Genomic DNA, 6,368 nt, shown 5'->3' with positions numbered 1-6,368 from the left:
CATAATTGTGTTTAAATAAATTCATTATGTTATTTTTCATTTATTTGATCATTGAAAAATAAAAGGAATGAATTTGAATTTTGAAATTAATGGTGATTAATTTAAAATTCAAAATAGAATTTGAACATGATTTGATTTGGCAATAAAAGGGGAAGAAAAAATTCAGAAATCCCTAAGGCAAGAGGGAATTCGGATTTTGATTAAAAAGAGGAAGGAAAATTCGGAAATCCCATCTAGGGTTTGAGTTTTCGAATTTCCTCTGATAAAAAGATATTATTGAAAACCCTAGTGGTGGCTAAGAAGAAGAAAAAAATATCTCACTCTCATTCTCTTCCTAGGGTGGCCGGATTTTGTAACAAAATTAGAAGGAAAATTGTTTCCTTAGGTTTTTGAAAAAGAGCCCACTCTCTAATCCCAAAACACTTAGAGTCATAGTCTTGAATCAACGAGTGGTTTGTGGTGTGATCGGGTTCATAAATCAACGGTCTTGTTTCACGGCAATTCTCCATCTCGGAACGTGAGATAGTGAGACAAGATCCTTGCGGCCATATTTGATCCGATCGTCTTAAATGTATGATTGTCATTTTATTCCTTTATCTATAAACATATATCATGCATGTATCTCTCGTTGTGATTTACGTTTAATTTGGAATTAAAAGAGATGTGAAAATTTTTGAAATTTCCGCCTACAAGTTTGTTGTTGTTTAAATGATTTTTCACTTAAAAATCACAACTTGATCCTACAACATTAGCAACTAACACTCTAGCCACCAATAGAGAACGGAACCACTACCTCCCAGAGAATTACGCCACCATCCGGATCAACACCCATAGGAGTGCAACCACCCGCCAACAAACACGCTGAAAATGATGGTCCAAGCTTGAATCAACAAACCTCCAAAACATATTAGATTCGTCCTAACGGATGGGCCACTCCATACACATCCACCATTACGAGAAAGCCAACTTCAAGACGAATACGAGACCAAACTTCAGGACCAAACACTGCATCCTTTTTTCGTACTTGGAGAGAGAGAGAAAGAGAGAGAAAATTTTACCTCTTTTTGTTTTTCTTTCTTTTAGTCTTTATTTTGTTTTCATTTTGCTTTTCTTACTTTTTTTAAATGTTTTTTTTATTTTGTGAGTTTCTTTACATTTTTTTTTTACAATGTGCACTTTAAAAAGATTCGTTTTCATAGTTTTACTCTTATGAAAATAATTTCTTTCATATGTGCTTCTATATAATTTTTTTATTTCTTTTAATTTTTGTCGATGACTAAAATAATTTTCTTCAAATGTGTCCTTAATTACTTTCTATATATTTTTTCTTATTTCAAAAATTATTCGTATGCGTATTTTTAGGAGAATGAGGGAAAATGAAATAATTTGTAGAATGTTTAGTAAATTATAGAGTTTTTTTTTAAATAGGTAGATTATAGTATAATTTGATATTTTAGGTTTTAAACATTATTAAAAAAAACCAAAAATACCCCTAAATCTTTTCTCCACCTCTCTCCTTCCCCATAAAACAGCACTGGTGCCCCTGAATTTTAGGGTCATTTCCAGTTAGCCCCATACTTTAAAAACTCACTTTACCCCCTAAACTTTGAATTGTTCCCACTTAATCCCTTATTTTTTAATTTTTGTTAAAATTAAATAGAAAAAAGAGAATAATGTAGTCACATGATCTTTATATTTGAATTTTGTTAAAGACACATATAAAAACTGAATAACTACACTTAAAATCCCTCTTTTTTTGTTTGATTTTAACATAAATTCTTATAAGAGGGCTTAATAGGACAAATTCAAAGTTTATGGTGTAAAGTGTGAGTTTTTAAAGTTTAAGAGGCAGAGTAGGAATGACACTAAAATTTAGTGGGCGCTAGTGAGATTTAACATTCTTTTTTTGAAATACTTTTTTCTCCTAATCTATTGTATTAAAATAATTTCTTTTAAATATGTCATTACTTAATTCTTTATTTATTTATTTTTTCTAAATGCTCTTCTACAACTAATTTTTTTTTTTTTTTTTTGTATCTATTATCTAATCTAACATCTATAAAAGAGCCAAGTCCCTTTTTAGACTTGGCTCCTATAAGGGCCATATGTTGGGCCATATGTTCGCAGATAACTCCATATAAATAGAGTTATTTTCATTCTTATTTACATTTAAATTAGTTTGTTCTCAAAATTATTATGTTTAATTTTAGTTATTTTAATTTATTTAGTTTTTAGCTTGTTTCTATTTTTAACTCTATAAAAATAGAGCTATTTTTAACTCTATAAAAATAGAGTTATTTTCGTTCTTATTTGCATTTAATTTATTTTTTGTGTTACTTTATTATATCTTGTTTATTTTTAGCTTGGTTTATTTTATTTCTATTTTGTTTCCCCTTTAGATAATTAGGAGTTGTTCTTTTACATTTTTGAGTTAAAGTGACTTGAGTGATGATCTTGAATTGAAGTTGTAACTTGAGTTTGTGTTTGGATATGCACATTTGAATTATGATTTGAATTGAGAACTTTTTGAGTTTGTGTTTGAGTGGGTCACAACTTAAATTTGTATTTAGATAGTATTTTAATAAAAACTCAATAGTGATGAAAAATTTTAATAGAGTATATGGGTGAGGTTTTATTCGTCTTTTTATTGTGAATGCATAAAAAATCATCTCAATCAGAATTAAAACGAAAAAATTATGACATTTTTAAAAATAGAAAAAATATTGTTCGTTAACTTGAATTCGAGTTTATGAACTCGAGTTGAAGGAAAAACTTAAATTCGAGTTTAGCTCCAAACTCGAGTTCACACTCGAGTTCAAACTCAAATTTTACAAAATAATATGAACTTAAATAAAATTATAATTCGAGTTCAAATTTTTTTTGAGTTTTATTGTAAAAGAACAACCCTAATTGTTGCTCATTTGTGAATGTCAGTTAGATGAAAAAGGAAAGGATGGCAGAATTGGAGCTGAATTAGGATTAAAAAAAGTAGCAAAAAAGGAAACTCAAAACATAAACCAATGCAGTGCCATCCACACAGGCAACAATCCATGGTGCGCGTCCTTGCACTCCCCTTGGCCCAATTGCTCGCTGCCACACGTCCCAATTGCATCAGAGCTCTCAACTTGGTTGTTTCCCTTTCTTTGGCTGGCGTGGGAATCACTTCGTTTGGTTCGAGAGTTAAAATTGTATGTGAGAGATTTTTACTGTAACAAAAAAGTTAGATGTGATTGTTTATGAGAGCTTTTTATTGTAGCAAAACTCGAATTCTAAACTCGAATCAGGGAAACGAATGAGGTTTAATTTTAGAATCAGAATCATACTTTATAATTTTTTATTTTAAAATTATAATTAAAATTAGGGATTTAAATCACTTAAAACTAAAAAGGAGGTGGTTTTAGAATTTTAAATGATTCTAATTTAAAACATCACATCAAGATTTAAACTTTGAATCAAAACCATTTAAGTTAAATACTGATTCTTAGTAAGTTAAATCAAAACCACTTTTTATTTTTTTATTAACAAACACTAATTTAAACCAGAATCATAATTCTGACTTCTAAAACTCCTATACCAAACGTGCTCCAAATAAAGAGGCTGTATATAAGCGTGAGCTGCATTTTAGAAAATGAGAGAACAGGCCCCTTTGTACGATTCCTTCAACACAGACATGGAGAAAAAGCCCCCTTGGAAGAGCTGAACTGAAATATTTGGGGAATTCTTTTGGGAGGCTATTTTGTACAAACACCCTTTAAATTTTTTGAATTTGACAATTTAGTTCTTATTTTTTTTAGCAATCAACACTCTGAATTAATTATTTTTGGGACTTTCAACTCTTGTTGCTCAAATTTATTAAAATTTTATGGTTCTTTACACCTAACTTATAAATGACAACCCAATAAGCGCATTGATGTTCATTTTTGTTTAGTTTCAATACAAGTACATTTAAAAATTTAAACTTAATTTAATTATAACTTAAACTTTAATCTAAATTTTAGCATAAAATTTGATTAATACCAAATAAAATATCATCAATGTGCTTCTTAGGCTGTCACTTGTAAGTTTGGCACAAAAAACTATCAAAATTCTAATGATTTTGTGCAACAAGGATTAAAAGTGTCAAAAATTAAAAGTTTTGGGGGTTGATTACGAAGAAAAAAAGTTTAGGAACTAAATTATTAATTTTAAAAAGTTCGGGGGTATTCATACAAAATAGCCCTCTTGGGATTTTGGGGTAGCCTTTTTAGTATTTTATTTTTAGATTTTAGGATTTTTATGTTCAAAGGGAGAAAATATTTTGAAGATCAAGAGTGTGAGATGGAAGATTAGAGAGTCAAACTTGGAGAATTATTGTGACAAGCATGAGTTTTTCTTTCTAATTTTCATTTCTTCATATTTTTGTGATTTGAGATGTAGGAACTCTTAATTAATTTATTTTAATTTTCTTTTGGACTATGAAATTACCGATTCTAGTTTAATTTGATTTGATTTATTTTTGTTTTCAAAGATTTATTCTCTAAGAGTTTATTGTTTTATGTTGAGTGTTTATTACTGTGCTTGATGCTTTTGATTGCTTGATCACCAATTAAATTGATTAGCAGACCTATAATGAAACCGGGAGGTAATTTATAGGAATAGCTTCTTGTGATAGGCATTGTAGGTTGCTTGTGCATAGGGATATGGCAGCGAGACTTGCATGGACTTTTTAGAGAACCATAAATTTTAATGAATTTTAATATATTTAAATACGGATAGGGATGTGGTGTTTAATATTTTGGGGTATTTTTTATCTATCTTGGAGGGGAGCATTGAAAGTTTAGGGTTACTTGTCCTTCAACTATTGCAATGTTCTCGTTTAGTTCGTTAGTTTAAATTTCGTTGATTTAAACTTTTTATTTGAATAAAAAAATTCAAACTGTGTGATTTAAATTGTAGTTTGAATTGACATTTGGATTTGTAATTAAAGTTTTAATTTGAACAATGAATAAAATTCAAATGTGTGTTTGCTAGGTGTCAAAAGCAGAGAGTGGACACATTTTTACTATTAAAAATAGTTTGAACAGTTAAACTTAAGGAAGGAGTTCAACTCTATATTAGACCATTCAACTCAGTTCAAACTGATAATATAATTCAAACTGCATGCTTACAAAATACCAATTCAAACTGTTCTCACTGTTTAAATTGAATTGAACTGAACTAAATCAGTTAAACAAATGGGGGCAATGTTAGTGAGAATAATGAATTAAATTACCTTAGTTTTGGTGAAATCATATGCCCTAGTCTTTTATTTGTTTGAGTCTTTTATTTATTCGAGTATTTTATTTATATATTATTTTTCTTTCTATTTTATTTTCGGTTGTTCAAATAATTTTAGAGTTAACCAATTTTGATACTTGATTGAAATTGACACAATTCTCGTGTGATCGACACTCTATTGTCACTATTTTATTACTTGTCTATGATTTTGTGCACTTACGGATTTTTCACGAACAATCATTCTTCTTCATTTTTTCTTAACTTTTCATCTTTTTCTATTTTTAACGTTTTTTTTTAACTTTTTTTTCTTTTCTTTTACCTATTGTCTTTTTTTTTCTTTAATATTCTTTGGTGTTTCATTTTTTTTACAACATCCTTCATTAAAGTACTTTTTTTACTTTCTTTTAATTGAAATAATTCCTTTCAATTATGTCCCTATTTAAGTTTTTTTTCTACTTTATAATTTAAATTCTTTTTTTAACTTTTTCTCCTTTTTAACTTTTTTTTTTTATTTTTTCTTCTTTGCTTTTTCCAATTGTCCCTTTTGTTTTTTTCCCTAATATTCTTTAACAATTTTTTATAATATTTGCCTTTCAAATATTTTCTTTTTGACACTTTCTTTTAATTAAAATAAATCATTTGAAATATGTCCTTTTTTCTTTCTTAATTAAAAATCTCCTATATAACTTTAATTCTTTCTCAATGTGATTTGTTTAAGTAGTTTTTTTTCTTCTTTCTTCAATTAATGAACTTGCCTTATAAGGAGACCATGTATTTTAACGCGGGATCTAACTTATAAAGTTATTTTTCACGTGCATAACTCAATTAGTAATAATAATAATATACAAAAAAGAGGGGAAAAAAGAATGGGTTCATATTAGGTCTTGACCTAGAAGATCCCATATGTATATATATACCTACATTATTCTCATAAGCCCTTATTTTACACTTTCTTTTTTCCTCTTGTTTGTGTGCTTCCTCACAATCCCACATCTTATTTCTTTTCCAAAGCACAATACACCCACGAATTTCGATTGGATATTCCTTGTAGTCAAGATTTAGGGCCCGTTCGGTTCGCTAATTCGAGTTTTTAATTTGAGTTGAGATGTGAT

The sequence above is a fragment of the Morus notabilis genome, unplaced genomic scaffold (genome assembly GCF_000414095.1).
Source record: "Morus notabilis unplaced genomic scaffold, ASM41409v2 Scaffold271, whole genome shotgun sequence".
Taxonomy (NCBI): Eukaryota; Viridiplantae; Streptophyta; class Magnoliopsida; order Rosales; family Moraceae; genus Morus; species Morus notabilis.
Note: the sequence above shows the minus strand (reverse complement) of the source record.